At 40.6% G+C, this 22,472-nt stretch overlaps 1 protein-coding gene across 1 annotated transcript in view; it reads left to right on the top strand.

Moving 5' to 3' along the window:
• The window catches only part of PHKA2 (phosphorylase kinase regulatory subunit alpha 2), a 79,422-nt gene that overhangs the window by 4,900 nt on the left and 52,050 nt on the right, over positions 1–22,472 (top strand).

The following is a 22,472-nucleotide window of genomic DNA, read 5'->3' as shown; positions in this document are numbered from 1 at the left end:
AGGAGTCTGCTTCTTCCTCTGCCTGTGTCTCTGCCTCTCTCTCTCTTTTTGTGTCTCTCATGAATAAATAAATAAAAGCCTTAAAAATATATGTAAATAGATCCTGGAGATATATGTCATGGATGTGTGTATGTGTGTGCATCTGTAAGAAAAAATTATAATGGAAATTATGAAATATCTAGAACCAAATGACAACAGAGGCATTCTAAAAAGAAATGAGATATAGCTAAAGTGGGATTTGAAATTTACCTTCTGAAGTAACTATTAGAAAAGAAGAGGGGCACCTGGGTGGCTCAGTGGTTGAGCATCTGCCTTCAACTCAGGTCGTGACCCAGGGGGTCCAGGGATGAGTCCTGCATAAGGTTTCCCGCAGGGAGCCTGCTTCTCCCTCTGCCTAGTCTCTGCCTCTCTCTGTGTGTCTCTTGTGAATAAATAAATAAAATCTTTTTTAAAAAGGGGGGGGGCAGCCCGGTGGCTCAGTGGTTTAGTGCCGCCTTCAGCCCAGGGTGTGATCCTAGAGACCCAGGATCAAGTCCCACATCAGGCTTCCTGCATGGAGCCTGCTTCTCCCTCTGCCTGTGTCTCTGCCTCTCTCTGTCTCTCTGTTTGTCGAATAAATAAATAAAATATTTTAAAAAAAGATTTGAAAATTAACCCAAGATTGAGAAAAGGATAACAGTGCAGCCAAGAAAACAGAAGAAAGGAACTAATACAGGAGCAAAAATTAAAGTAACACAATAAAGATTGAGAAAACCAAAAGCTGTTTTGTTTTTTGGTTTTGGGTTGTTTTTAGAAAGACTAACAAATAGGTAAACTCCTGGCAGGGTTGATAGGAGTTGGGGAGGAGGGACAAAAAACAATATTAGGAGAAAATGGAAAAATAACAATACTTTTTGGCAGTACATTTGGAAACGTTAAATGGACAGTTTTCTAGATCAGTGTTAGCAGTATTAAGAAAAAACTAAATCGTAATTAGACCTGTAACTATTAAAGAAATGGAATGAGTCACAAAAATTCCTAGTCCAAGATGGGTTTACAGACAAGAACGGAGGAACATTCAGAGGTTTACTTATTCATCTTCAGAGGTGAAGAAATTTGGCTTTTATTCTAAGGGGGAAGGGAAGCCACGAGAGTTTTGAGCAAACAAGTGACATCTGAATAATGTTTGAAAAGAATCATTCCACCAGCTGCATAGAATATTGTCTGTAAGGGGTCACGAAGCAAAAGCGGGATGACCAATGAAGAAGCTTCAGCAGCTGGAGCATGATGATTCAGACAAGGGTGGTTGCAGTGGAGACTACTGGGAGTGGTGGAATTCAGGAAAAATTTCGCAGACAACAGGATTTATTGGTGGATTGGTGGGTATAAGGTGTGTAGAAAAAAGAGAAGTCAAGAATGACTCCAGAGTTTTGGCTTGAGCAGCTGGTAGGATGGAATTGCTGTTTACTGAGATAGGGAAGACTGGAGGAGCAAATTTGAAGAGGAAGATAAGGAGTTTGTATTAAGTTTGAGGTGCTCATGAGGCATCCAAGTAGAAATGGGTAAGTAGGCAATTGAATATATCAGTCTCGAAGTAGGGGAGAGATCTGAGCTACAGATAAAAATCTGGGAGTTATATTGGTATGTGTTTATTTTTATTTTAAAGATTTTATTTATTCATGAGAGACACAGAGAGGCAGAGACATAGAGGGAGAAGCAGGCTCCCTACTGGGAGCTTGATGTGGGACTCGATCCCAGGACCCTGGGATCACAGCAGACACTCAACCACTGAGCCACCTGGGTGCCCTGTATATGGTGTTTAAAAGGTCATGAGGCTGGATGAGATAATAGGAGTGAGTGTAGTCACAGAAAAGATGATGTTCAAAGAGGAGCTTTACAAAAATGGAGAGATCCAGAAGATGAGCAGCTGCCAAGGAAGACTGAGGAGAGGCAGAGTGAGAATGACTGAAGCACAGTCCTTGAGTGAGAGGGATGAAGTGTAGTATGCACGTGGTGGGTGACCTTAAAGAGAAGCACAGATAGTTTATCCATCAAAACAACAAGGAAGGCGGGGTACATGGGCACCATGTTCTCTTTTGATTGTTTTTACTTTCAGTGAAACATAAGGCACAGTCCTCAGCCAAGAGTGCAGATAGGGAGGAGTTATTGGAGGTTGGAAGGGAGAGGAGTGGATATAAAATAGTCCTTCCTTCTAAAGGAAACCAGGCTCTCTGTGTGTGTCAGATAAATAAATTAAAAATCTTAAAAAAAAACAAACAAGAACAGGAATTTCTAATACAATAGTTGGACAGCACTGGGGGCCATTAATTTCCAGTGAGTTCCATCAGCAGGGCTGTTTTTCTCCCACCCCATTTTGCTGCACAGGCACAACCCCAGAGTAGGCAAAGAGATTTAACCCGAGTTGGGGTTTTGCTCATTGAGTACAGTGGAGTGCGAGGGATGCAGAAGATAAACAGATAATCCCCATCTTAAACTATTTCAGATAAAAAATAAACAGGGCTAACTCTTAACTCCTTTTATAGGGCCAACATCCCAAGATACCATAGGCAAATAAGATATAGTGAGGAATAATATTTACGGAGGAAATTCACTTACGAGTATTGATGTGAAATACAAAGCAAAATACTAATAAAGTGAATCCAGCAATGTATAAAAAATGCATCACAATCAAGTGGAGGAATACGAGGAAATCTATAAGAAAATCTAATGTAACTTACCACATTAATAAAAGAGAAAAATAGTTTTATCATCTCAGTAGGTATAGAAAAGCATCTGATAAAACTCAGCATCTAGAATGATTTTTTTAAAAAACACTTCTTAGGAAAAAAAACACTTCTTAGCAAACTAGGCATTCTAGGGAGTTGTATTATCCTGATAAAGGATAATGTTTTTTTAAAAAAAATCTACAAGCGGGTGCCTGGGTGGCACAGTTGGTTATCCGACTCAATTTCAACTCAGGTCATCATCTCAGGGTAGTGAGATTGAGCCCTTTGTCAGGTTCCATGCTCAGCACAGGGTCTGCTTGGGACTCTCTCTCTTCTCCCTCTCTCCCTCCCTGCCCCCCCTAAATCTTTTTTCTTTTAATCTGCAAACATAACTAATATATTGGCCAATAGTTAGAAAAATATCTTTAAAGTCAGAGACATCAAGGATCACCACTATCACTTCTATTCTGCATTGTAATTTTGACCCACTTAATAGACCTGGAAAAAAATGAGCAGGATAGAGATATTTGCAGATATAAATACCATAGAAAGCCCAAAACTACTGAACTAGGTTCTCAATTTTTGGAGTAAGTTTGGGGTGAATAATAAATGACAAATACAGAAGCTTAATCCTAAAAGTCTTTGGGGAACCAGCCACTTAAAGTTGATGGGATTTAAATATTAATCTTACTTGAGAGTGTGTTTCTATTTGATTAGGTAGCAGGTGATGTCATTGTTTAGCTTCTTGGTTTGTAAATATTCTCTTTTCATTACTTCTCTTAATAGCAAAGAGAAGTACCAGAACAACCAAAAAAATATGTTCAGTCCAAATGTCCTGCTTCATTGTTTCCCTTTAATTAAGTTGACCCCCTTTCTCATTTATAGTGATTTTATATATTTCTATGATCATATTCTGTAATATAAACAAGAATTCCACAGAAGAGGAAACTAATAAACATGTGAAATGATGGCTCAATCTCATTAGTAACCCGAAAAAGTAAAGTAGCTCAAAACAATAAATTCAGACTGACAGTTGGGCAGCAGTTTCAAAGCATAATTCTAAGTGTTGACAAGGTTGTAGAGAAGGGGCAATTCTCATAAACTATTCATGGGAAGAGGTATTAGTTAAGGTAGGCCAACTGCTATAACCAAGTCCAAAATTTCATTGAATAAACATGGAAGTTTATTTCTCATACAACAGCCCAGTGTAGGTTTGGGTCAGTAAGGGTGTCATCTAGAGATCTGGGTACCAGTGGCTCTGCCATCTTCAATGTGCGGCTCCTGAGGTCACCCTGGATGTCAACATCCATCTAGTGGATCAGAAAAGAGTACAGAAGATTGTTCAAGGGAGAGTTTTATGGCCAAGGCATGGAAATTCCCTTCACTTTCACTCACATTCTTTTGGCTAGAACTCAAACATGTGGCCACATCTAACTATAAGGGAGGATGGGAAATGTAGTATACCTGAAGGCCTAAGAAAGAGGAAATTCAATTAGTGATTAGTAGTCTATGCCATAGAATGTGAGTTACAGATGGTTAATTGGTATAGTCATCTTGGAAAACATTTGGGAGATACTGGTGAAATTGAAGCTATGCATATGTATAACCTAGGAGGTCCGTATGTAGCTGTATATGCTAATGATGTGCTTTTACCCAAGGAGACATGTACAAGGACATTTGTTGAAGCATGTTTGTAAAAGCAAAAAATTAGACACAACCTAAATGTTCATCATTATGGGACTAGACAAATAAAGATCTAGCCACATAATAGAATACTATATAGCAGTAAAAATGAGTGACCTAGACTTACATGTATCAAGTTGGATAGCACTCAGAAATTTAAAGTTGAGTGAAATAAGCAAGTTCTAGAAGGATAAGCAGAGTATGCTACAATGTGTGTAGAACTTTAAGAACGCTGCACATAATATTCTTTCTTGCTTAGGGACACATACTTGTAAGAATTTCTAACACACGGACAGGAAAAGTACACTCCAACTTTGAAGTAGTATAGCAGTTCTCAGGAGTGTGGTCCCCAGATCCCTTAGGATCCCTGAGCCTTTTTAGTGCTGAGAGATGGTTGTCTGCTCCATGTGTTGATTGGAGAAAGCAAGCACCAAATGGATAATATTTTTTCCTTCCTGATACAATTCAGAGCCCTGCTTTTTTTCTTCTTTAAGGTTTTATTTATTTATTCATGAGAGACAGAGAAAGAGAGGCATAGACACAGGCAGAGGGAGAAGCAGGCTCCATGCAGGGAGCCTGATGCGGGACTTGATCCTGGGACTCCAGGATTACGCCCTGGACTGAAGGCAGGCGCTAAACCGCTGAGCCACCCAGGGATCCCCCAGAGCCCTGCTTTTTTACCTTCTACTTCCAACTCTTTTTTGGGTGCCAAGAGCAGGGCTTTTGCTGCACCCTTTTTAGGACAGCTTTTAAATATTTTAGTGCCAGACAGAAACATTTGAGTAGGGTGCCTGAGTGACTCAGTTGGTTAAGTGTCTGCCTTAGGCTCAGGTCATGATCCCAGGGTCCTGGGATTGAGTCCCGCATCAGGACTGCTTCTCCCTTCCTCTCTGCCCCTCCCCCTGCTCATCCTCTCTCTCTCTCTCTCTCTCAAATAAATAAAATCTTTTTTAAAAATTTGAGTAATTGAAAAAAATCCTTAAATGTTCTATTTATAGGGCCCTGTATAACCCGTATGGGGAGAGATTTAGAATTGTTTCATGTTTTGCAGGGATCCAAAAGATCATCTACTTAGATCACCTAGATCCCTTTTGCAGGTAAAGAATTCAGCCAAGAGTTGAGGGGACCTTTTTCAAGGTCATTCTTCTGGTGAGCTGACAGCCCTGTGATAAACACTGTGTCTTGTTGGAAACAGGCCAGAGGAATGGAGAGAAATACTTTGGATACACTAGGTTGCTGTGAACACCAAATAAAATTGTAGTCTCCTTATTTTTATGTTAAAATAGTGAACCTTTAATAGGCTCTTTCTTTAAATACTGTGAGGCAGATGTGATATTTATTTCACTCTATTAGTAAAAGTCACAAACGGGATCCCTGGGTGGCGCAGCGGTTTGGCGCCTGCCTTTGGCCCAGGGCGTGATCCTGGAGACCCGGGATCGAATCCCACGTCGGGCTCCCAGCATGGAGCCTGCTTCTCCCTCTGCCTGTGTCTCTGCCTCTCTCTCTCTCTCTGTGTGTGACTATCATAAATAAATAAAAATTAAAAAATAAAAAAATAAGAAAAAAAATAAAAGTCACAAAGTTGAAAATAAATAGTGATGCCCACAGCTGTCCTGTTTGGGGGAGACGTTACTAGGGTAGCAGCCAGTAATCCCTTGATACCTCAGACTTGAGGGGTTGGCCAGGAGGATCCTATCAATCCCACTGAGTTTGTGTTCTGTCAGTTTTCAAAACACCAGGCTAAGGACTGACATCTCCGTAATCCACCACCTTGCAACACGGATTGGCCAGAGAGGCAAAGAAAGAAAATGTCGTAAGACAGTGGTAAAGTCATTTATACATTTGATGGTAGCTAAGGGGCCTACACAGTTTCTGTAAGTTTTGAAAGTTTTAACAAGAGCACTGGGATCTGGAATGAAGCTGGAACACAGCTGGATTGAAGTAGATGCCTGCAAATGGCTCCGCTTGGCTCCTGACCCACTTTATTTCTCTGCAAGCCATCCTTCAGTCAAATGAGATGGTGCAAATGCCTAGGCCCAGGGCACCTTGTAGCTTCTGCAGTATTTGTAAACCCAGAGGGGGAAATTCGGATAAGCAGCAATTTAGCAAAAGACATAATTCGAAAGTGGAAGTTGTACACCTGTGATCTCCTTAGGTAAAAACGGTAAAGCTGCTGCATGTTTGAGCTTAAGTCTTCAGCATTATTCTCTGAATGCCCAAGGTTTACGTATCAAATTATACAAAACCTGTCTTTTAAACTAATGGAAAAAGAGGGTGTTACACAGCCTGTAGTCTCAATTACAAATACAATCTTTTTTTTAACATTTTATTTTTTTTTTTTTTTTTTTTTTTTTTTTTTTTTTTTTTATTGGTGTTCAATTTACTAACATACAGAATAACACCCAGTGCCCGTCACCCATTCACTCCCACCCCCCGCCCTCCTCCCCTTCCACCACCCCTAGTTCGTTTCCCAGAGTTAGCAGTCTTTACGTTCTGTCTCCCTTTCTGATACCTCCCACCCATTTCTTCTCCCTTCCCTTATTTTCCCTTTCACTATTATTTATATTCCCCAAATGAATGAGAACATATAATGTTTGTCCTTCTCCGACTGACTTACTTCACTCAGCATAATACCCTCCAGTTCCATCCACGTTGAAGCAAATGGTGGGTATTTGTCATTTCTAATAGCTGAGTAATATTCCATTGTATACATAAACCACATCTTCTTTATCCACTCATCTTTCGTTGGACACCGAGGCTCCTTCCACAGTTTGGCTATAGTGGCCATTGCTGCTAGAAACATCGGGGTGCAGGTGTCCCGGCGTTTCATTGCATTTGTATCTTTGGGGTAAATCCCCAACAGTGCAATTGCTGGGTCGTAGGGCAGGTATATTTTTAACTGTTTGAGGAACCTCCACACAGTTTTCCAGAGTGGCTGCACCAGTTCACATTCCCACCAACAGTGTAAGAGGGTTCCCTTTTCTCCGCATCCTCTCCAACATTTGTTGTTTCCTGCCTTGTTAATTTTCCCCATTCTCACTGGTGTGAGGTGGTATCTCATTGTAGTTTTGATTTGTATTTCCCTGATGGCAAGTGATGCAGAGCATTTTCTCATATGCATGTTGGCCATGTCTATGTCTTCCTCTGTGAGATTTCTCTTCATGTCTTTTGCCCATTTCATGATTGGATAGTTTGTTTCTTTGGTGTTGAGTTTAATAAGTTCTTTATAGATCTTGGAAACTAGCCCTTTATCTTTAACATTTTAAAGGAAATTTTATTTATGAGAGGCACATAGAGGCAGAGACACAGGCAGAGGGAGAAGCAGGATCCCTGTGGGGAGCCCGATGTGGTACTGGATCCCGGGACGGGGATCATGCCCTGAGCCGCAGGCAGATGCTCAACCGCTGAGCCACCCAGGCATCCCTAAAGAAAATTTTAAGTAGACACCACACTGATGTGGGGCTTGAACTCACGACTGGGAGATTAAGAGTCACATGCTCTACTGACCAAGCCAGCCAGCACCCCAGATGTAATCATTTTAAAACAAAGGCTATTGGAGGGGCACCTGGTTGGCTCAGTTGGTTAAGCATTTGCTTTCAGTGCAGATCATGATCTCAGGGTCTTGGGATTGAGCCCTGTATTGGGCTCCCTGCTCAGCAGGGAGTCTGCTTCTCCTTCCCTCCCAAATAAAAATAAAATCGTTAAAAATTAAAAAAAAAAATAAAACAAAGGCTATTGGAGCTCCCACTTAAGAAAAACATCTCAAGTCCAAGGCAATGCCCTTCCCTATCCCCGTTAATATTTTAAGCGGTGGTTGCTAGAATAAAATTTCAGCACAACAAATGAATTTAACCAGTTTTTGGAGTTTTTATAATAGAATTTGCTTCCTGTGGTTTGGTTTACCAACATGGGATGTTGGTGAGTAATCATCTATTTTCAACATTTGTCCTAGTCTCTTGTAGGTATTTCATTTGAATAATTGAGTTGTACTTTCCTGTCTTGGAGCTGACCAAGGCAGTTACACGTACTTAGCCATTCTTAATCTAAAGGGAAAAGGACTGAGGGTAAGGCCTCTGACCTGTCTATAGGAAAGGGAGGAGAGGGGAGGCTTCACAGAGGAGTAAGCATGCGGAGAGGCATTTGCCATGAGGGCACTACAGGTGCACAGGCTTGGAAGTGTTGAGAGCAGAGTGTGTGCAGGGAGCTTGAACTTGGGTTTGGGGTCAGGGCTAAGGAGGAAGTGTCAGGTGATGACACTGGATGTGAGAGGAAGAGCCTGCACCTGCTGAGCCTTATATGGCAATCTAAAAGACTCAGGTTCTGTTTTATAGGATTGGAGAATTCTGAGCAGGGCAGTGAAGTCTTGAGATTCTAGTCCTTTCTGGGACCTTCCTTTGTAGAGGATGGATTGGAAGGAACCAGTATTAGAGTCAGGACGATCAGTAAGGAGCTATTGCAGTCTTCTTGTGGGACAGAGGTGGGGGAGGAGGGGATTTATATACCCTGTGCCATTTTTGGTGCATAGGCCACATTCGTCTCTGTGCCCTCTAGCTAGAAATTGAATTGCACAATGTTAAATACTTTGGTTCTGTTATCAAGCATATGTATTTTGCTTTAATATTGCCTCAACTTGGATGTCTTTAATAGCATCAAATAAATGTTTTTATGGTATCTAGTTCACTGTGGCCATTTAAACATTCATGGTTATGTTTGTTAGGATTCTTTCAGGTGTAAATGACTGAAACCCACCTCAAACAGCCCTTAAGCACAAAAGAGAATTTACTGTTCAAATAACTGAAAAATCCAAGGGATTGTTCTGGATTCAGGGATGGCTGGGTTCAGGACCTCAAATGATCAAGTATGTCTCTGCATTGTTTGGCCTGCTTTGCCTTGGGGTGGGCTTTATTCTCTGGCAGACTCATCCCATGTGGTACCAGAGGTGGCCCCTTGGCAGCTCCAGGTTATATTCTTTTAGAATGGTGGCCTCTGCAAAAAGAAAGCTCTTTCTTTTAATTTTTTTAAATTTTTTTTATGATAGTCACAGACAGAGAGGCAGAGACACAGGCAGAGGGAGAAGCAGGCTCCATGCACCGGGAGCCCGATGTGGGATTCGATCCCGGGTCTCCAGGATCGCGCCCTGGGCCAAAGGCAGGCGCCAAACCGCTGCGCCACCCAGGGATCCCAAGAAAGCTTTTTCTATAGTGGTTCCAGCACATGTCCTGACTGAGGGTGCCTCTCAGTTGATCCAGCGTGGGTTGTGTGCTCATCCCTGAACTGTGCCTAGATCGGCCAGGCATGGGTCACATGCCCTTCCCTGAAGCTGGGGCTGGGGTCAGTGGCAGGCAGTGATGGGTCAGCCCCACCAGAATCATACTGAGTCAGAGTAGGGGAAATTATAGGCCATTACCAGAAAACGTGGAACAGGTGCTGGATAGGCAGAGGCAACAGTGTTTCCATTAGGGTGGGGATGAACTGAGGGGCCTAAGGAGGCTCATGCTCTCCAATCTGCTTTGAACCCTCTTTTTTATAGGAAGAAAAACCAAAGCACAGAGAAGTTACATAATTTGCCAAAGGTCACATAGCTAGTAAGTGGCAGAGCAGAAATTTGAACCCAGGTGTGTCTTATGCAGAGTAGTGTCCATGCCCTTAGCCACTGCATTAGACACTATACTTCTTGTGTGGGTGGCCCTCAGGCTCCTGCCCAGATGATGCCAGACTGAGACCACATTACCGACAACCCTGTCCATTCTATTTTGAAAATTCTAAATGTTAAGAAGTTCTTTTTTTTAAGATTTATTTATTTATTTATGATAGAGAGAGAGAGAGAGGCAGAGACACAGGAGGAGGGAGAATCAGGCTCCATGTGGGGAGCCCGACGTGGGACTCGATCCCGGGACTCCAGGATCGTGCCCTGGCCCAAAGGCAGGCACTAAACCGCTGAGCCACCCAGGGATCCCCATGTTACGAAGTTCTTATGTTGAGTTGAAATCTGATTTGAGTTTTAGTAAGTGAGAAAATTGAATCCGTCTTTCAGAGGACAACCTTTCAGCTCTTTGAAGATGCTAACTTTCTCTCCCTTAAGCCTTCTCTAAACACCCATATTCTTCCCCTGTTCCCGTGAAATTTGGCTTTTAGTCTATTCACATCCCAAATTACCCTCTAGGGACAGTCTAGGTCATGGATGTCCATTTTATTTTTTTTATTTTAGTTTTTAATTTTTATTTTTTTGGAGGGAGGGGCAGAAAGAGAACATTTTAATTGAACAGGTTCCACACCTAGTGTGGAGCCTGATGTGGGGCTCAATCCCACAACCCTGAGATCATGACCTGAGCCAAAATCAAGAATTGGATGCTTAACTGAATGAGCCACCCAGGTTTCTGCTGTGCATACTTGACTTGCTTCTTCAAGTTCCCAAAGAAAGACTGAATAGAAGAATGTGCATAATAATAAAGCAAGCTTTCTTAAAGGATAATTATTTGTGTTAACTATGCATAATACAAATGTATGTAGATAGATAATATCTATACTTTTAACTATCTTTGAAAAGGTATTTTAGACTATAAATTAGTAAAAATATAATCTTTATTGTACATTTGTTTATTTATCTAAGTAGACCAGGACCTCTAGAGTGGTGAACAAAAAAGACAGACTTTTCCCTTAGAAAGCTTAAAGCATGAGAACAATTCTAAGATTGTTACAGGAAGATATCCCATGTTCATGGAGTAGAAGATAATATGATGGAGGTAGCAGTACTCTCCAAAGTGATCTACAGGTTTAAGGCGATCCTATCAAAATCTCAGCTGCTTTTTTGTAGAAATTAACAAGGTGATCCTAAAATTCATTTGGAAATGCAAGGGATCCAGAATCTTGAAAAAGAAGAACAAAGTTGAAAGACTCACATTTCCTGATTTCAAAACTTGCTAGAAAGCTGACAGTAATGAAGACAGTGTGGTGCTGGCCTAAGGATATAGACATACGGATCAATGGAACAAAAGGGAACAGAATTGTGAGTTCAGAAATAAACCACCACATTTATGGTCAGGTGATTTTCTACAAGACTGTTAAATGGAGACAGAATACTGTTTTCAACAAATGGTACTGGGACAATTAGATATCCACATGCAAAGCAATGAATGGACCCCTTTCTTGTACCATATATAAAAATGAACTCAAAATGGATCATAAACTTAAACGGAAGAGCTAAAACATAAAACCCTTAGAAAAAAATGCAAGAATAGATCTTCCTGACTTTAGGGGAAGCAAAGGCTCCTTAGTACATTAACAAGAGCACAAGCAACAAAAGAAAAAAAATAGATAAACTGGACTTTATAAAAAATTGCTATTGTACTGCAAACCATACCATTAAAGTGAAAAGACACCCACAGAATGGGAGAAAATTGCAAATCACATATATGTTAAGAGACTTGACTTAAGAATACCTAAAGGACTCTTAAAATTCAATATTAAAAGATAAACATATCAATTTAAGAATTGAGAAAGGATCTGAATAGACACTTCTCCAGAAGTGATATACAAATGACCAATGAAAAGATGCTCGTATTACAAACTGTCCAGGAAATGCAAATCAAAACCACAATTGAGATTACCATTTCACACCTAGTAAGATAGATGCAATCAAAAAGACAGGGACGCGTGGGTGGCTCAGCAGTCGGGCACCTGCCTTCGGCTCAGGTCGTGATCCCGGGATCCAGGATCAAGTCCCGCATCAGGCCCCCTATGGGGAGCCTGCTTCTCCCTCTGCCTATGTCTTTGCCTCTCTCTCTCAGTCTGTGTCTCTCGTGAATAAATAAATAAATCTTTTAAAAAAAAGATAAATTCTGAAAAGGATATTGAGATATTAGAACCCTCGTACATTGCCAGTGGAAATTTAAAGTGGTGTAGTCTCTTCGGAAAACAGTTTTGTAATTCCTCAAAATGTTACGCTTAGAGTTGCCACATAACCCGGAAATTCCACTCTTAGGTTGATAACCAAGAGAACTGAAAACATACATCCACCCAAAAACTTATAAATGAGTGTTCATAGCAGCATTATGTACAATATCCCCAAAGTGGAAGCAACCAAAATGTCCATCAATTAATGAGTGGGAACACAAAATGTACTATGTCTATACAATGGAATATTAGTTGCAATAAGAAGGGATGATGTACTGATACATCTACAACACAGACCTTGAACACATTATGCTAATTGAAAGAAGCTGGGCACATAAAAGATCACATATGGCATGAGCCTATTTATACAAAATCTCCAGAACAGGCAAATCTTTAGGGACAAAAAGTAGATTAGTGGTTGCCTAGGTCTGGGGGATTGAGGGTTAGGGACAGATGGGAAATGACTTTTAAAAGGTACAGGGTTGGGCAGCCCGGGTGGCTCAGTGGTTTAGTGCCGCCTTTGGCCCAGGGCCTGATCCCTGAGACTCGGGATTGAGTCCCACGTCGGGCTCCCTGCATGGAGCCTGCTTCTCCCTCTGCCTGTGTCTCTACCTCTCTGTGTGTCTCTCATGAATAAATAAATAAAATCTCTAAAAAAAAATTGAGCTGCCTTAAACATGCATGTAAAGTACTCTCTATCTCTAGAGTAAATATTCAGGAGCAGGATTGCTGGATTGTTGGATAAGTGTTCAAGTTTATTAAAAATTGCCAAACTGTTTTCTAGAGTGGCACCACCGTTTTTGCATTCCCACCAGCAAAGTATGAGGATTCTAGTGGTTCTGCATCTCTGTCAACACTCAGTATTGGCAGTATTTTTAATTTTAGACATCTTAATAGGTATGTAGTGGTATCTCATAGTGGTTTTAATTTGTATTTACTTAATAGCTAATGATATTAGCCTTTTATGTGCTTATTTGTCAATCATGTCCTGTTTGGCAGTGTGTTCAAGTTTTTTGTTTGTTTTTACCAATTTTTAAATTAGGTTGTTTGTGTTCTTACTGTTGCATTTTGAGAGTTCTTCATATATTCTGGATACAGTTCTTTTGTTGCGTATGCAACTTGGAAGTAGTTTCTTCTAGTTTGTAGGTTGTCTTTTTTTTTTTTACAGATTTTATTTTATTTTTAAGGTTTTATTTATTTACTCATGAGACACAGAGAGAGAGACAGAGACACAGGCAGAGGGAGAAGCAGGCTCCATGCAGGGAGCCCGACGTGGGACTCGATCCCAGGTCTCCAGGATCACACTCTGGGCTGAAGGCGGCACTAAACTGCTGAGCCACCTGGGCTGCCCAAGATTTATTTATTTATTCATGAGAGACACAGAGAGAGAGGCAGAGACATAGGCAGAGGGAGAAGCAGGCTCCTCGCAGGGAGCCCGACGCGGGACTTGATCACGGGACCCCAGGATCATGTCCTGGACCGAAGGCAGGCGCTAAACCACTGAGCCACCCAGGGATCCCCCTGTAGGTTGTCTTTTTATCTCTCTCTCTTTTTAAAAATATTTTATTTATTCACGAGAGAGACAGAGAGAGAGAGTGGCAGAGACATAGGAAGAGGGAGAAGCAGGCTCCCTGTGGGGAGCCAGCTGTGGAAATCTATCCCAGGACCCCAGGATCAGGCCCTGAGCCAAAGGTAGATGCTCAACTGCTGAGCCACCCAGGCGTCCCTCTTATCTGTTAATAGTGTCCTTCATAGAGCAAAAGCTTTTACTTTTGCTGATGTCTAATTTATTGATTTTTTTTCTATGGATTGTGCTTTTGGTTCCATGTCTAATTCTGCCTGTGGGTCATGAAGGTTTTTCTTCTAGGTTTACCTATAAAAGTTTTAGAAGTTTCCATTTAACATTTAGATCTGTGATTCATTGTGAGTTAACTTTTGTATAGAGTATAAGATTTAGATATAGAGAGTCATATTCTTGCATATGGATGTCCAGTTTTTCCAACAATATTTTATTTTTTATTTTTTTTTAAATTTTTATTTATTTATGATAGTCACAGAGAGAGAGAGAGAGAGAGAGAGAGAGAGAGCGGCAGAGACATAGGCAGAGGGAGAAGCAGGCTCCATGCACCGGGAGCCCGACGTGGGATTCGATCCCGGGTCTCCAGGATCGCGCCCTGGGCCAAAGGCAGGCGCCAAACCGCTGCGCCACCCAGGGATCCCCTCCAACAATATTTTAAAAGTTTTTTCCATTATGTATCTTTTATTCTACTCATTACTTTTGGTATTTGCTTTGTTTTATAACCATGTTAACAACTATTTTGACATCTAAGGTTTACTATTTTTGTTTACTCACCTAACATTTTAAAAAATACATCTTTTTATTATTTTCATTCTTTCCTTGAGTGGCTGCAATATTTGAGTATTGACATACAATGTTATATTAGTTTCAGGTGTACAGCATAATGATTGAATAGTTATGTATATCACAAAATACCACAGTAAGTCTAGTTACCATCTGATGCCATACAAGATTTTTTTACAGTATTGCTGACTGTATTTCCTATGCTGGACTGTTCATCCCTGTGACTTATTTATTTTATAACTGGAAGTTTGTGCCTCTTAATCCCCTCCACCTATTTCACGCATCCTCCCGCCCCCTGCCCCTCTGGCAACCACCAATTTGTTCTTTGTGAATGAATCTGTTTCTATTTGTTTTTGTTTTTTAGATTCTACATGTAAGTGAAGTCATATTGTATTTGTCTTTCTCTGTCTGACTTCACTTAGCATACTACCCTCCTAGGTCCATCCATGTCACAAATGGCACAATATCATTCTTTTTTATGGTGAGTAGTAGTCCATTATACATGTATATACTGCATCTTCTTTATCCATTCACTTATCACTTGAATTGCTTCCATATCTTGGGTGTTGTAAATAATGCTGCAGTAACATAGGAGTGCATATATCTTTTTTTAATAAGTGTTTTCATTTTTGGGGGGGGAATGCAGTAGTGGAGTTACTAGATTATATGGTATGTCTATTTTTCATTTTTTGAGGAATCTCAGTACTATTTTCCACAGTGGCTGTACCAATTAACATCCCACAAGTGTTCCCTTTTCTCCATATCCTTGCAAATACTTGTTATTTCTTTCGTTTTCATACAAGCCATTCTAACGGGTATAAGGTGATCTCATTGTGGTTGGATTTGCATTTCCCTGGTGATTAGTGGTGTTGAGCATCTTTTAATGTGTCTGTTGGCCAGCTGTATGTCTTCCTTGGAAAAATTTCTATTCAGATCTTTTTCCCATTTTTATATCAGGCTATTTGTTTTTTGTTATTGAATTGTATAAATTCTTTTTATATTTTGGATATAAACCCCTTATTGGATATATTATTTTCAGATATCTTCTCCCATTCAGTAGGTTGCCTTTTTATTTTGTTGTTTCCTTCACTATGCAAAAGCTTTTTGTTTTGATGTAGTCCTAATAGTTTATTTTTGCTTTTGTTTCCCTTGCCTAAGGAGACCTATTCGTAAACATGGTGCTAAGGTTAGTGTCCAAGTGATTATAGTCTATGTTTTATTTTAGGAGTTTTATGGTTTCAGGTCTTGTGTTTAAGTCTTTATTTCAAGCTACTTTTTATGTATGGTATAAAAAAAAGTGGCCCACTTTAATTCTTTTGCATGTAGCTGTCCAGTTTTCCCAGCACCATTTATTGAAGAGACTGTCTTTTCCTCATTGTATATTCTTGACTTCTTTGGTGTGGATTAGTTGACTGTATAATCTTGGATTTATTTCTGGATTCTCTATTCTGTTCTATTGATCTATAGGTCTATTTTTGTGCCAGTACCATACTGTTTTCATTACTATAGCTTTGTAGTATATATTGAAATCTTGGGTTGTGATACCTTCAGCTTTTTCTTTCTCAAGATTACTTTGGCTCTTTGGTGTCTTTTGTGGTTCTAAAGAAATCTTAAGATCTTTTGTTTTAGCTTTGTGAAAAATGCTACTGGTATTTTTTTTTCTTTAGGATTTATTTGTTAGAGCACAAGTAGAGAAGGGGCAGAGGGAGAGAATCTTCAAGCAGACTCCATGCTAATTGGGGAGCCCGACACAGGGCTTAATCTCATGACCCATGAGATCATGACCTCGCCCGAAACCAAGAGTTAGATGCTTAATCAGCTGAGCCACCCAGGCACCCCAAATGCTATTGGTATTTTGATAGGAATTGCATTGGATCTGTAGATTGCTTTGAGTAGTGTGGGCATAAATTTAATTTAATTAACTTAATTCTTCCAAACCATGAGTATGGTGTATCTTTCCATTTGTTAGCATGATTTAGTTTTGGAAAGTTGTGTGCTTCTAGGAATTTATTAATTCCTTCTTGTTTATCTAATTTGTTGGCATATAATTTTTCATAATATTCTCTTACTACCTTGCATTTCTGTGTTCCAATGCATTTATAAAAAGACTGTCCTTTTGGGGCAGCTGGCTGGATCAGTCAGTAGAGCATGTGACTCTTGATCTCAGGGTTGTAAGTTTGAGCCCCATATTGGGTATAGAGATTACTTAAAAATAAAATCATTTTTTTAAAAAAGTTGTCCTTTCCCTGTTTGTCTTTAGACTTTTATCAAAAATCAATTTGTAGGGCAGCCCAGGTGGCTCAGCGGTTTAGCGCCGCCTTCAGCCCAGGGCCTGATCCTGGAGACCCGGATTGAGTCCCACGTCAGGCTCCCTGCATGGAGCCTGCTTCTCACTCTGCCTGTGTCTCTGCCTCTCTCTCTATCTATGTCTCTCATGAATAAATAAATTCATGAGTGTCTGCCTCTGGCTCAGGGCCTGATCCCAGGGTCTAGGATCGAGTCCCACACTGGGCTCCTTGCAGGGAGACTGCTTCTCTCTCTGCCTATGTCTTTGCCTCTCTCTCTGTGTCTCTCATGAATGAATAAATAAAATATTTTTAAAAATCAATTTGTCATATTTGTATGGATCTATTTCTAGACTCTCTGTTCTAGCCACTATGTATGCATCCCTTAACCTCTTATTAGGTACAGACACATTTAGGCTTGTTATGTCTTCATCACGAGCTGACCCTATTGTTTTTATAACCATCCTCTATATCCCTGTTAATATTCTTTGCTATGAAGTCTAATTTGTCTGATTAATATCTTTATTCCTTTTTCCTCTTACTCCATCCCAAAGAATAGGAATTTCATTTTATATAATACCATTTTATAAGCCAAAAAGCAAAATACAGGTGGTTCATTACCATATTAATCTCAGATTGCTTCACATTCACTTATGGGTGGCTGTGAGGGTGGAGGTCCCAGCCCACCACAGCTAGCAGGTGAGATCATCATGGCAGTATAATTGTTCACAATTATTTACATAATAATTGTTTTATATAATTGTTCACATAATAGTTATTCACAGTTATTTGCTTTTCATCCTTAGGAGGACGATTTCACATTTCTACCTTGTTGAACTCAGAAATGGCTGTGAGGCTTGCTTTCACAGATGAGATAAGAGAAGATGTAATGTGTCAGTTGTGGCTAGCAGCCTGAAGAGGCAGTTCATGGTTTGCTGTGTTTCTTGTCCTTTGCTATGAGATGAGCAGGGTTGTGGGTATAGGCTGTTTTAGTAGCCTGGTTCCTAGAGGAAGGACAACACAGAGCAGAACCACAGGCTACCAAGGATGGACACGAGGCATGGAGGAGAAATGAATATTCATTGTTATAAGCCACCAAGATTTTAGTGTTGTCTGTTACCACAGCACAGAGGCCCAGGCTTGGGCCTTATTCATTCTAGGCCTTTCTCTCATAAACAAGAGCCAAAAAAGGGCACTTTCTCTAAATTAGAAGTGAAGAAGTGGTAGAGAAGGTAAGATGGGCTGACAAATGACTAAACCTGAATGACAAAAATGCCCAGCTCTTGGCTCCTTGCCCTCAGTGAGACACAATTTATGTTGGGTTCATTTGTCTCAGGCCTCTTCTAGAGTTTTAAGGATGTCATTGTCGGTTCCCTTGCAGCAGGGGTGCTGAGTTCTCTGGCTCAGGCCTGTGCCATCTCTTCTAATACCACACTGGAACACTACCATTGACTCCTCGTGGCTCTCCTAGTAGCTCTGTTGTCTGCATTTGGCCCCATCCTCTTCCTTCACGGCCCATACCTGTCACCTCAGGAAATGGTTGTTGAGAGGTAGTGATGCTTATTACAGAATTTGTCACTCATTTTTTCAGGTGAAGTACACAGAGAGTTTAGTAAAATAAACAGAAAGGGAAGATTTATTTGAGCAAAATTCTGGGCTAAAGAAAGGGAGAGATAAAGACCTGGAGGTGGAGAGGGTATAGAGGGTTTTTGTCTCAAACATATCAATGGAATAAATATATCCACAGCAGTATTTACTATAAAAATAAAAGAAAGCACCAGGTTTTTTTTTTCTTCCCCTAACAAAACTAATGATGGTTACATTAAGGTAACTTGTAGATTCTTCCCCTAACCACTGTCTCCATCTGAGTTCCTAAAATAATTATATGAAAAAGTAACGTGAATAAAATCTGTTCAAATAGGTTGATAATATAGTTAGCAATTATTGAGCTAATTTGTACTAGACATAGTCCAAAATGCTTGATATGAATTTACTCATATAATTCTCACAAACAACCCTATGAGGTCTAGGTACTGTTCTAATCCCCATAAGATAGATGGAGATGCGGAAGTAATTTGTCCAAGGTCAGCTGGATTGTGGTAGAACTTTTTACACAGGCAGTTTGTTTCCAGAACCTGTGTTCCTAAATACAATACACTGAAGGTTATGTGTGAGTATTGATAGAATTAAATTATATCTTTGAAAGATTAGAAAGCAGCATATAATTAAAATGATCATATCTGAGGCCATAGGCTTAGCCTAAACAGATCTACTCACTTTGCTCCTGTTGACTGCAGTTTGCCTGTTTCTCTTTAGCTTGTAACATCGCATCAGCTTCAGCTACAAAGGCCTTTTGTTCCCCCTTCATTTAGATAGCTAGTGCAAGTAAAAGACCCCAGAGATCTATAGAGATGGACTGATGGGTGGGCCACAGAAGCCGGTGAGTGAGAATGTGGGGGGTACAGCATAAGCCGCCTCCAAGTAGGGGAGTCACACAAAGGCAAACCCACTGGCTCAGCCTTAGGGGAAGGGACAGCAGAACGGCCATCACAGCAGAGTGTCTCCCAGTCTGTACTCATTTCAGTTATTATGAATTACATCAAAATAGAACCTCCCACATCTTACAACACAACACATTATTTTTTATAGACTTAAAGAGAGAAGCACATCTTAGCTAGGGCTGCCATAACAAATACCACAGACTGGGTTCCTAAACAACAGAAATTTATTTCTTACAGTTCTGGAGGCTGGGAAGTGCGAAATCAGGCTGCCAGCATGATCAGGTCCTGGTGAGTGCCCTCTTCCAGCTTGTAGACAGCCAGCTTCTTGTTGCAACCTCACATGACAGAGTGCAAGCTAACATTCTGGCCTCCTCTTAAAAGGACACTAGGCCCCCTTCATGAGGGCTCTACCCTCATGACCTAATTGCCTCCCAAAGGCCCCACCTTCAAATAGCATCACATTGAATTAGATTTCAACATATGACTATGGGAGAGATGGGGTGCCCAGGTAGCCCAGTTGGTTAAGTGTCTGACTCTTGATCTCAGCTCACGTCTTGATATCAGGGTCCTGAGTTCAAGCCTTGCATTCATTCAAGCCCAGCATGGAGCTTACTTAAAATGAATGAATGAATGCATATGAGGAGACACAGACATTCAGTCCATAACAGTAAGTATTCCTTTCACTGAGTGCAGTAGCACCCCAAGTTAACATGGTTTGAGTATGCACATTTGAATGTAGGGATCTCCAAAATACCCAGACTGTGTCTCTGTAGTGGAACAAGGAGTTCAGACATTCTAGCTCTGTGTGGGGATAAACTGATCTGCTTCAACAGTCAAAGAAGTTAACTTGCAGTTAACAGGACAGTGAGATTTCATAATCCAAACCACACTTGGCACTATGTGTAAGTTGTCACTGCTGTGTCATTGGAAGGCTGTTTTTCTCAGTGGGCTCATGGTTGATGGGTACACCAGAAAGGAGCTGATTTCTTTCCCTGGATCTCCTGATGGTTTGCTGTCCTGGGATTAGCCACCTGGCCTCAGAATAGTTTGAGTTGCTCATGTTATATGTTGTTGGTGCATACTGATATTCTTAAAAATTCTAATCATCCAGTGTTGGAATAAGACTCGTACCTTCACTCAGCCGTTTCTAGTCTTCAGTTCCAGACTTTAAAATGATTGATTTGTAATTGTTAGCTATGGAACAGTGTCAAAATACAAAATACTGTTGCCCCTGAGGGCAGTATCAGTTGAGTTTTAGATGTTTTTGGAGAGGGCATAGGTTAGTTGAAGGAGAAAGCCAAATATTTAATTCCTTATGTGGGACCATTTGAAACTATGCCAAAGTATTTTGGCCTAATATCCATGGTAGGGTCACTTTGAAAGTATACAACTGGATGGATCAGTCAGTTAAGGTATCTGCCTGTGGTCAGGTCATGATCCCAGGGTCCTGGGATCGAGTCCCACTTCAGGCTCCCTGCTCGGTAGGGAGTCTGCTTCTCCCTCTCCCTCTGCCCCTGCTCATGATCTCTCTCTCTCTCAAATAAATAAAATCTGATTTAAAAAAAAAAAAGTACCCCCACTTTTTTCATGAGCTTTCTTGTAAATAATTTAATACCCCTTTGAATAACTTTAAGCTGGGAAGTTTCTATATTTAATTAGATGTATTTTATTAGATACATATTTCTTTGCATATTTTCAGGAAAAGTCAACAAGGCTTTATCTTTATGTGACTCTTTTTTTACCCTACCTATTTTATTTCTAGGCACAGAGTTCATTGGCACCGGCTTTTGAAAAAATATAGCTTCTTTGAGATATAATTTACTTATCATATAATTCATCTATTTAAAGTAAATAATGTAATGATTTTTAGTATATTCACAGAGTTGTGCATCATCACCATGGTCCATTGGAACAATTGGATCACCCCTAGAAAGGAAGAAACCTGTTAACAATCACTCGTTCCCCACTTCCTCCCATCTTCCCCTGAACCCAGCTCTAGACAACCACTAATCTACCTTCTATCTCTACAGATTTGCCTATTCTGGACATTATAAAGAAATGGAATCATGCAATATGAAGTCCTCTGTGACCAGCATTTTTTTTTTTTTTTTACTTAGCATCGTGTTTGCAAGGTTCATGAATGCTATAGCATATAGTATTAGTATTTCTTTCCTTTTTATTGCTGAGTAATATTTCATGGTTTGTATAGACCACATTTTGTTCATTCATCAATTGATGAGCATTTGGGTTGTTTCCACTTTTGGGTCATTATGAATAATGCTGTTAGGAATATTGTATATATTTTTTGTTTGTGAAGATCTGGCTTTTTAGTGACTCAGCTGCCCTTTTAAATATCATAGCTACATAGGACCCCCTGATGTCCTCTTGCGTAGTGCCTCCTTTTTGGGCTCATGAAGCATCTGGGTTCACAGACAAGGCAGTGGAGGCCCAGTTAGGGTAGGCGACTTCCCCTGGCACATAGAGCTAGGCTGGTGGAGTGGGACCCTATATCCAGGTCTCCCTCCCAGGTTCAGCACTTCACCAACTGGTATGGAAACATGAAAGCAGAAGAAGACCTAAAGCTTTCAGTACACAGATTTATAAGAGTTGTGGGATACCGAGTGGCTCAGTGGTTGAACATCTCTGCCTTTGGTCCAGGTCGCGTGATCCCGGAGTTCTGGGATCGAGTCCCACATTGAGCTCCCTGCAGGGAGCCTGCTTCTCCCTCTGCCTATGTCTCTGCCTCTCTCTGTGTCTCTCATGAAAAAATAAATAAAACCTTAAAAAAATTTTTAAGAGTTGTGTAGACTTTGTTGTTTCTTCTGTTTGTCATAGCACGATCTGGTTTGAAAGCAAAAGAATAAAACATCAGAGTCAGAAGGTTCCTTAGAGACTTTCTAGTCTAACTAATATTTATGTTATACAGATGAGGAAATCAAAGCCCAGAAAAGTGATGTCCCTTCTCACCCGTGGTCATGCGGTTGGTGGCAGAGCAAGGAGTAGAACTTGTGTGTCTACTCCTTACCTCAGCCCTCATTGGGCC

The sequence above is a fragment of the Canis lupus genome, chromosome X (assembly GCF_011100685.1).
Source record: "Canis lupus familiaris isolate Mischka breed German Shepherd chromosome X, alternate assembly UU_Cfam_GSD_1.0, whole genome shotgun sequence".
NCBI classification, from domain to species: Eukaryota; Metazoa; Chordata; class Mammalia; order Carnivora; family Canidae; genus Canis; species Canis lupus.
This window is presented reverse-complemented; position numbering and strand designations above follow the sequence as displayed.